The sequence below is a fragment of the Papaver somniferum genome, chromosome 7, assembly GCF_003573695.1.
Source record: "Papaver somniferum cultivar HN1 chromosome 7, ASM357369v1, whole genome shotgun sequence".
NCBI lineage: Eukaryota > Viridiplantae > Streptophyta > Magnoliopsida > Ranunculales > Papaveraceae > Papaver > Papaver somniferum.
In genome coordinates, this window is record NC_039364.1 from 234,038,712 (window position 1) to 234,050,417 (window position 11,706).

The following is an 11,706-nucleotide window of genomic DNA, read 5'->3' on the forward strand; positions in this document are numbered from 1 at the left end:
TAGTAAGTCGATGCCCCTACCGCCTGGTAGTTCTATCCATGCATCAGTTGTTTCTTTCGATTCCCGCACAGAGAATAATTTTCAAAAACCCATTAAAGGAAATATTTTTCTTGTCTTATTTGTTTTTAAAACAAAAAATAAAGAGGTTTCAGTTTAGGATTTTGTACATAGTTTCTTCTCACTAACATTTTTGTCCGATCTCTTCTTGTTCTTCCAAAGCACAGTAAATTTAGCATCACTAGATTTACTATTAAAACTTCATCAAGCAACAATAGTAATACTTTAAAGTATATAACTAAAATTATTATATATCATCTATCCATCGTAAAGATTTATTTTTAGGGTTTAAGATACTCATGGAGTTTATAAATATTGATAAGTTCCCGGAAGGGTTACATGTTTTGGCGGTTGATGACAGCTCTCTTTACTTGAATCTTCTCGAGGCTTTACTAAAAAAATGTCGTCATGAAGGTCATCTTCATTACCTTTATATGATTTTTGATTTAGGGTTTATTATTCTTTCTTTTTGTTATTACAAAAGTGATCCTAGATTATTGTATTGATTTTACAGTAACTGCAACGCTGTCTGCAAATGCTGCTCTTGGTTTATTAAGAAAAAAAAGAAAAACTTTGATATTGTTATAAAAGATGTACAAATGGACGAAATGAATGGTTTTGAGCTATTGAAAACCAAAAATGGAGTGAGAATCAATTTTTCGAATGCTACGACATTCGTCAGCAAAAACTCTGGAAACTTCATCTCATTTAAACATCTTTAGATACATGCAAATCTCAACAAACTTTAAGTGATATGTCATGCATCGCAACAACAACCATGCTTCTCTGTTGTTTCCCATGATTCCTGAATCATATGGTACCTAGACATAAGATTATATTGGGGATAACAACTAACCATGTAATCTTATAATTTACAGTTAATTAGATTTTGCTACTCAAATGTTTTAATATATGGTGTTTAGAAAAAAAAATACATCAATCAAGCGCACATGTTATATATTATTATTCGTTAAATGCATGTATCTCTCATTGTTTTAAAGAAACAAATAAACTTAATATTTCAAAGTAAATTAAACAAGGAATCTAACTTCAAATTGTTAGCAGTATAAACAAGTGAGAAACGGTCAAATCAGAGAACTTCATAACTTAATAGTCCTAGACATGAGTTTATATGAGAAAGAAAAAAAATTATTTTTATTAATATTACAATTAAAAAAATAAAAAATATATTTTTTTATTAGAAACACAATTTTCTTTTATTATACGCTCGAGCCACGATCCTTTATTCATGAGCAGGTTCCTCAAATTTCTTACAAAATTGTTATAAAATAGGATCACCAAACCTTGAAAATTTACAAACCTGATTATATATTTATTAACTCTTTCAGCTAACCAGGATATAAGAGCGTCATAATCGCTCTCTATGTTATTGCCAAAAGAAAGACGTTAAAAAAAGTTTAAGTCTTTTCATGTAATGGTGAGCAAATTCTTCTATAAAAACTGTGTTGTTATGCTTTTCCCCACACATAGTATTTCATCACTTGTTAAAAGCTACGTAAGGAAATTTTCATCATCATTATTTTCAATAGAAAATATAGATTTTTAAAGCTTCTCAGTGAAGAGGAATATTTAGTGGTTTGGAGATCCTCAGTTGTTTCTACGTTATTGTAGCGATTCAACAACTTAACTCTTAACTATTAGAGAAACGTAAATAGAAATCTATAAATGATATTAAATCACAAACATTAAAAACCTATCATAGTTATAAAAAGGTATGGGGTTTGTCTCCATGATAGCTATGGGTATCAGACGAACGACGTTTGATGGGGACCCTGATCCTGCGGCCTGGATATTCCGGATGGAGTTTTTCCACTGGACGGTTAGAAAATTTAGGTAATATAAAATTCCGGACACACAATATTTACCATATAAGAGCCTCTCCAATGGAATGTGTGTGAAGAAAAAAGTCCCAATCCACGTAGGATCCACAACAATATTTATAAAAAATCATCCCCAACCCATTGATGTAAAGATGATGTGGCAAAAAAAAAGTTAGACATCCTCTAGGTAAACCTCTAGTTTTAGACATTCACTTAGAGGATGTCTTCCCATCCTAGTCACACTTTTGTTAATAAAAGTCAATGAAAAATAAAACTAGAAAGGATTCTAACCAATTATATGCCTACAAATAAGTAAACAAATAATAGAACACTTTATGGATTGGAGATAAAAATTTATTTCTCCTAACATTTAGGATTTTATACTCAAAGGATGTCTTAAAAGTGATGCCACATATGAAATATTCACATTCACCATTAGAGAAGCTCTAACATTCTCAAATCAACAGTGCCGAACTATATTGTGTGAAATAACTGCTCCCCGTAAATTGGAAATTCAAAGTTCTAGATCTTGGTAACGATATACGGATAGCAATTCTGAAATGAGTATCCAACTTTTCTCTAGGTACGATTTTGGTTGAAAACAGTTTTCACTTGGTAAACCCTAACCCTTATGTTTTCTTCCCTGTTATCCTTTACGTACTAACCTAAAAATAACTGTGTACACAAAGAAGGAATCAACTTTTATGTAGTTTTTGTTATCCTTTAGAATATGGAATCAATATCCATGTACTTTCGTTTCTCTAATCAATGAACCCTAAACCTTTTTTTTTTATCTACTCCGAGGTAAGATTTTGATTTAAATTTTGTTTTGAATCAATGAACCTAATCAAAACACTTTGTCTGCAAGCATGGTTTTTATTTCGGGATTTTCTATGGTGAAGTTCTGGATTTGTAAACTTCAATTTTATTTTATTTTAGTATATTTTACTTCTAGCTTCCAGGGTTGTCCTTGCATATCAGGGGATCTCTAATAATCTTGGTATGTTCAGTGTATTTTTGCTCAATTTTAGTTGTTGGTGTATTTATCTGTTATTAGAATCGATTTTGTTGTTCTTATCTATTTTTATGATTGATGTAGATATTCTTACTTAGTTATATCCATTTATGTGTTGTTCTTTATCTATTTTTATGATTGATTATCAATCTACACCAGGCACAAAACGTAAGCAATCCAAGGGAATACCCATTATTATGAATGGTTTGTGTAATAAGTTAGCTCCTCATGATTACTTAGACTTTTTGGTTGCCAGCTTAGTTTGCTAATTCTTAGTTTGGTATATTTTTATGTTGTTGGTAATGGTCTGTATCTTATACACTTAGGTGTTGTTCATGGAGTGATCCCAACATACATGTTTTTCTATTGTTGGTAATTTCGGTTCTTTACAACGCAGGCACGATAGGACAAAGAGAAATAATTTGCGATTACATATTCTTATTTGTTATTCTTCATTTGAAAACCTGCGGCTCATACTTTTCAGGTAATCTTGATTCAGTTTTGATAACATGGGGTTTTTACTATTCTAGATGAAATTTAAATTTAAAAGATGTATCTGCGTAATATTTTATACGTTGCTTAACAATTTCAAGTCAAATCTGTTCACCTTGATGATACCTTTGTGTTTGATCTTCATAACCAAGAGTTAAAGTGTTAATAATTCCTACTTTTTGCTATGTATGCAAAAGAGTAGGACTTGCTGTTTCTGATGAAACATTTGTAGAACTACTGATACTCAAAACTATTTTGTCATTATATATTGAAACTATTGAATATAGTCCAGAGTGTTATTAAATATAGTGCCACAAGTTCCTGTAAGGAAAGCATGTCAGACAATGAAGTCGATGTCACATTTGTTAATAAAGTAAGTAACCTCGAATGGCTGATGATTCGTCACGTTTGGAAGTGATATTAGAATGGTTGTAGGTATTCTTTTTCAACTTTAGGTTAACAACTTCTATTAGTGGATCGTGTCGATATCGGAATTCTTGGTATGCGGTGGTTGAATAATCGTATGAAGTTTATTTATAAGGATGGTTTGACTTGATTTTATTATTTGCCGATAATGGATAACTAGGCAGGTGATGATAAAATAAATTTGCATGTAATTTTAATCTAATAAGTAATCACCGGAATTGGTGTATTTTCTGTCGTTTCGAACATGAATACTGTTTCTGTAATTTTTAAAACACTCATCAATCTTGATTTATCTGGGTATCTTTGGATTTATCCAACTCTTGCGATCATTGTTGGAAGAATACTTATGTATAAATCATAAATCATACTACATCAATCTAACAGACTGAGAATGTTTTTTTTTATTATTGGTAACAGATTGAGAATGTTGACGGTAGAGAAAAGCTTTCAACTACACCACTTGAGGATTTGGTTAGCATGATAAGAAATCTGCAAAAAGCGAAGTAACTTATTCAACATGCTTTGATGGCCAAAAGTTACAAAAGCAGCATCTAAATCCTTGGAGTATGAGAATCTTAAGTTGCTGATCAAAAGGTATTTCATAGGCATATACTCTATCAACTTTATAAATCTTAGCGTCGACTTAAATCTTATTATGTAATAGGTTACAAGTGTAAATAATCATGTTGTAGGTGACAAGTGCTTGGTAGCAATGAAATTTTCTTTTGTGAATAGAGAACTAAGGAACTTATTTGTGCAGGTTTAATTAAACAATTAACGGCCCTATAAAAACTTCTTTTTTTGCCCACTTACATTGGAAGCAATATCTGCTATCTTAGCTCAAATGGAAGAGCACATGATTTTCAACCGTGTAGTTGTGGGTTCAACTCCCACATATGGCATTGTTATTTGATACATGCTTCCAATGGAAAATAATGACTCCATTATTTGATGCTCACCGAGTGAGACTCCAACAAAAGATATGGAGTTGGACCAGGATCTTGAGATGATACGGGAAAACTTTTTGGATTGGACAACCCAACATAAAACTACTATAGGAGTTGTGCAATCCATTGACTGTTTATGAGTAAGTTCTGTAAACTAAATAGTATAGGTACTTAAGGAAAACTACTTTAAAATTTTGTTCTTATTGTTACCTTTGTTGTTATTATCTCAATTACAATTACAGATGTATCCACTTAAATAACCATGGTGCGGGGTTGATATGTACTGGGCGAAGGTATGGAGTTTAAGCTCAAATTGCGCCTTCGGTCTAACTGTATGTATGTTTTGATTAGTTTTCGTTATTTTTTGTATCATAGATGATGCCTAATAGTACGTGATGTGCATTATATGGATGAATCGAAAGTGCATCATGACGGTTTCATTGATTCTCAATCATCTCCGCCAGTCCAAAACTGGTTGTTGATTTCATCATTACATAAAAGTTGATTCCATTGGTTAGGGTTCATGGATTAGAGAAACAAAAGTACACAGTTATTGATTCATGTTATTGATTACTCTTATTCCTTTTGTTTTCTCAATCATCTCCGCCAACAAAACAGGTTATTAATTCCATGTACTCAGTTTTTCTTATTTTTGTTTTACTAGCCTAAAAATTGACTGTCCTGAAAAGCATGTTCATTCACCTTAGTGTATGGTAAGATATTTATTCCTTTACAGTGCAACATCAAGCTCTAATCAGGTCTTAGTGTATATATTCTAGCGAATCTATTGTTATACCACATCTAATTCAATGTTTATTTATCTTGCACCAAAACTAAAACAACTATAGAAAAGAAGTGGATTCAAAGTAGCATCGACATAATTCACAATAAATAACAACACATTAGGTTGTCAATCAAAGTTTATTTGACTTTGTTTGATCGGTTGTTTTCTTTTTCCTTATCATAGCTTTGGAAATTATACTGTTCATAGTGACATCCTTGCAGCTAGAAATACAACTGAAACTTTGTTGACGAGGTCATGTTTTGGAAAATGCAATGGCAGAAGATGGTGCAAACTTTTTTAATGAGGGGAAATCAATCTTAATCAACATGGTATTATTATTAGAGCTTCAGATATGCAAGTAATTTGGAAAATTTGATTAGGATGTGTTGTTTGATCTTAGGTTACTTTAAGTTGGTAATTGAACCTCTTAGATGTGCATGAAACCTTTCATTTGCGGCTACGTGTTAACTACTACCCGCAAGTATGTCTTGATGCAAAACTTGGAGTTTTCTCATTTTTTTGAGTCTTAGCAATCAATATTCTTATAAACCTTGATGATGTGTTTAGTTGTTTTCAAAAAAAGATAGCAGTTTTCTTCTCTAAAAAAATTACTGTCCGAGTTCCCTGCAGATCAAATAGATACTTCAGGTTTGAATTAGATTGGCGGATGTCGATGGGATATAAGTAGCTAAATGTAATTTGATGGGTTAAGTTAGTTATGATGGAATTTTTTATTAATCAGATGAACATATAACCATTCTGATTTTTTAGTATGCTCAATTGAACATCTCGATGTTTTGGGTTTAATTAATAGTTGGATTTTTTGGATTCAGGTTAAATCTATACAACTAGAGGAGGAGGAAAAAGAAGGCATGACGAAAAGAGACAGAAAAAAAATATCAACAAGCATGAGTTCAACTTCAGAACTAAGTACAAGGTTAGGTTTAAATAATGGCTTTCTACAAACTTTGACTGAAAACCTAATGTCTTTTTACTTATTGTTCAGTTCCCTATACCTTTTTTAGTTTTGGTGCAAGAGAACTACATTTGCAATGGATATTTCCTTCTATTGGATCAGCTTTCTTATAAATACCAAAAAGTTATGATGTTTCTTGAGGAGCTTAGCCAAACTATTACTGAACTTAAGGAGTATAGTGAAAGTTAGGATCACATTCTGATTTTATTAAGTTTTGGGCTAAAAATTTAATGTTGATAATCATGTACTTGGTTTGAATTTTTTGTATTTATTGCCTAATTTTGTGGGAATTTTGCTATCAAACGATCCTACCCTTTGTTGCCGACTTAGTGTTGATGCATTTTTCTGCTTTGTGGATTTTCATTTTTGGTATTTTTATACTGCAATCATAGATTTTTAACTTAATTTTTTGTGTTTTACTTGAAGCTTTCAGGGTAGTCTTCAATTCATGTGAGTAGGTTCCTAATTTTCTTTGTGAGTAAAATAATTTCATCCTTCAATTGATTGTTTAAGCTTTTTGTGTGATTGGACTGGTGATGTCAAAGCTCCAGTTTATGGTATTTTCTTAGTTTAGTTCACTACAATTTTTTGCTTCGATTCTCTGATTCGTGTTATAATCATTGGTTGTGTGTATCGCTCACGGTTCAGGTTTGTAAACTAAGCTAGGTTAATTTTGTCCAAGTTGGTTATTCTGAAATGCTAAATCTCAACTCTTGCAATCTCCTTAGCTATCCTTAGTTGTTTTTATTATAATATTTTTATCCCATCTAGCATAATATTTTAAAATAAGAACCAGACCAATTGTCAGGGTCAAATGTTAAGTATGGCAGGGGGCATAACTGATGAAGTGTTGATTGATCACGGGTAGGTCCAAGGATATCATATGCCAAGGAAACATTTCCGAAAAAAATTATCGTGGTTAAGAGGTACATGTGTGGTTAGTATAGAGTGGGTTTAATGGAGATTCACCATAGTCAGCTAATATGCTCTCAGCTTTTTCCATCCTCAATGCTCATCTTTTTATGCTGCTATGAACCTCTTAGTTCGGATGGATTCAGATATGTATCACTATAAAAAACTTCTTGGGGAAGTATAAGTGAAATCCGTATGTAAAATATCTTATACATTTAAATTATTTTGGTGTAGCTCTATGTGTACAATTTTTGTAGGATGCATTCGGCAACAAAATATACAAAAACGGTAAGTTGATTAGACCATATAATCCATAGGATTTTTTTACTAACCTTTTATCTATGGCGGTATTCGTATTCTGTGTTCAAGACATTCGATAAGATTGATAGCAGTATAAAAAGATGAATTTTGATCATATTCAGAAATGTGACTTTATATGCTGTTAAAGAAGGGTGTTCTTTTACTATTTTTTGAAATCTAGCTCCTCAAAATTCATCAACTAACCCGTTAGTTTTATGGGTAATGAGAATTCTAGACTTAATGATACAACTGAATACATGTTTATAAATATTTTATAGATAACACTGATCATTACTAATTGAATTTTTACGCATGTAGTATGGGATGCAGAACCTGATTTTTCATCATATGGAAAAATAACAATGATGAAACTTGGACCATTAATTTAGATTCACGTGAAAGAAATAACAATGATGAAACCTGATTGCCTCTCAATGGTTATTCATGGAACGACGGTGAGTTGTCTCTTTTCTAAGTTGAATAATGGTTGATTTTCACCACTGCAAATAATATTGAACTAACTTTGTATGTGAATACAGACACAAATGTCATCTCACACGAGTCACCAACTGGTGTTGGATTTTCATATTTGAATACCTACCAGACCATCATTGACAGGAATTTCGTGCAAGTGCAAGCTTTTTTTGCAGTTAAAAATGTATCATTGTACTATGTATTAATCGATTTGTCTGTGATTTTACTCGATTAAGGTCATGCATATGCTTTTACAGCTCCAATATATCGCCCACATAAAACTCTAATCAATAAACATACTTATGTTTCAATTGGTAACAATGTTTTCTACTTTTTCCAGATCCACTTATATGAGCTTTCACAGCTCTAAAGTCAATGAGTTCGTGATCTTGGGATCTTCATATATCTGTGGTCAATAGTAACTTTTGACTAAGTTATGTGTCGCTTTGGTGTCAATTTTGACTCGGTTAAACTAAGTAGTGTGGTTATGATAATTAACAATAAAGTTTGTAGTTTTTGACGCGGGTTATTCTTTGTGTCCTTTCAGTTATTTAAAATTTACAGTATTATTTACTATGAACTGCACTGGAACGATGATTGTCAATTAGAAATACATGCTCCATATATATAGGAAATACAAAGAAGTCGTTTCCGTAATTTTTGCAGGTTTCGAGTTCTAACAGTATACTTTGCATGACCGAGGCGATAACGACCTGTTTTCCTCCTGCATTTTGGGACATCAATACATACTTAAAAATTTTCTAAGTGGATTTTTATGCTTATTTACGTTAATATGTTGAAAGGTTTTGTAAATTTTAATGTTGCTTGAGCAGGTAATGTTGTAAGCACCAGCACTGTGAATTGAGAGGCATTAAAAACTAATAGTATAAATGATAAATTTGAGGTTTTTGGGTACCAAAAACCAACTATTAATGATCTAATCTAAAATTAATTATATGCAAGTTTTACAATTGACTCCCTAAGTTAGGGGCCGAAACCAAGTTTTCTGTGTTGGGGGTGCAAAAAATTGCTTTGGGGTGAAAAATTCTTTTAGGGGTCTAAAGAATGATCATTTCAATGCAAATCATGGCGAATTCAACTGCGTCAATTCAAACATGACGGAGCAGATAAGAACCTTGGAAATGAGTAGCTCGGATCTTGATAACACAGACTAACACTTTGAAAATAAGTCTGAAGGAAACGGAGGATAAATATAATGTGCCAATTTTGAATCCATAACTTTGAATATTAATGGTACATGAATAGAAAAATGTCAAAACTAAGTTGGATTACGTGAGGGATTCTATTCATGAATTATGTGATGATACTACCAAATTAAATTGAGAAAAATCGAGAATCTGTAGAAAAATATATCTAAAATGGAGAGTGAACCTAGATTTGTAGAAGCCACACTTGAGTTGGTATCAGAGACTGACTTGGAACTTAGGATTTATTTTATTATTTTTTTTTAATAATATAGAAACATCGTGCATACTAGAGAAACAACTAAATGAATACTGCATTTTGTGACAATATGCGAGGGATTTTACTAAAGCAAGTCACGAGAAGCAGAACATGTTAACTTAATGAAGATCTAACATTTTTTAACGATAAAAAAATGTCAGCATACATCCTCACATCAAGAAGATGATGCAAAAGCTATAACAAGTAACAACATAAGTTATTAGTATGAGAAAAGAACTTATTTTTAACCTGAAATATACTATCAGTATGGTTAGTTTCTACGAAAAAACTAAAGTTGGGATCAACTTTACATGTCCAACCTTAAGTATGTGGTCCATAAGTAAGTAGGTATAAGAATTATCATATGTGAAATTATAGGTAATGAAGGTGATATTTTGGAAAATGTACTACGACTTAGGTGACAATATATGGTAAAAAAATAGAAACATAAGACCGGGTTTACTTCGGCATTTCAACATGACAACTTTCATTACCTTGGCAAAGATAAATAAAAATTTTCAAAATGTATATTTTATTTGTAATCTCTTTTATTTGTAATTTTTAGGTGATTTGGAGTCAAAGAACATAATATGCGATACAGAAAATAGATTAAGATTCTTACCTAAAAATTTATTACAAAAAAAAGATAAGAAAAGATAAATATAGAAAATCAGGATCATAAACTTGATAGGAAATAAAAGAGAGTCGAGTTAGCGAAGACCAAAAAAGACCAACAAAGTTCGGGGAGGTAAAGAAAAACCATCTAAGTTAAACAAGGCCAAAATATCGATGAACTGGATTTGGAAGACCTGAAAAACTTGCTTACTGATGTAATGTCAATACAATAGGTATACTCATCGTGAAACCTTTTTGTGATTGCTTTGGAAGAATAAGCAACAAAAGACAAAATCAAGGTCGAGTTGTCTTTACAACAAGATCATTAAATAAGAATGTTATAAGTAGAAAAGAAAAAGTCTTTTGATGTTTTTCCTGATTTTCTCGATATTAACTGATTGATGGGTGAGGATGAAAGTAACCATAAAGTTATATTTTTAGTAATTTTCTGAATGATAAATTGTATTTACCTGTTTGTAAAAATATAAAAAAACTAAAAATGGGGATATATATCATAGATATTTTTGTATAAGTTAGTGAATGATCTTTAACTATTAAGAGTATCATTTTCTTTCATTAAAAGCATTTGAAGACTAATATGGCGTAGGTTCGTAATTGTTGCATAACTTTACAACTTATATTGTAAAAGTTCAAAGCCAAAAACTTTCCACTTCTAAAAATTATGAACCAACAAATATATGAAATAAATAATGTGATTCCTTTTGCATACAAATTTTTTGAAGGATTCCTACCTACATATGATCCATACATACAAGTGAATATATACATTGTTGTAGCTATTAGTGGGGTACATGAATGTATTCTGGATTAGGTTCCAATAACACTCTAGAAACTTAATATTATTGTTAAAAAATTGTATAAACGTGCAACTGGTCCAAAAAATTGTTTCTTATACTAAAAGAACAGGTAAAAACATTTTAAATCTTCCCTTCTAAATAATATAGGCTCATCATGGTTTAAATCATTGTTGAAAATATAAAAGAAAAGTTAGGAATTATTCATTACTGAAAAATCAAACTTATATTGGATAACTACGGATAACTAAAAATATACCATGATGAAGGTTGAGCCCATAAATGTGGTCCGACTGACGCCTGGAAACAAAGAAAAAGACAACCATCTCTTGACAACGAGGTAATTAAACATTTTTTTTCAAAGATCAAGAGATTATGGAAGGTAAAAATGATAGTGATATTGAGAAAGAAGAAAGCGCATTGTTAAATAAATAAAGTGATAGAAATTCTCGCAAGACTCCCCTGAGTCCTTAATGAATAGCCAATATATCCAGATAAGGAAGACGAAGACAAACTGGAGAATACTTTGCAGGATCTAAAGAAAAAGAAAACGACATCGAGAGTTTGGGAAGATGCTTGACAACTATA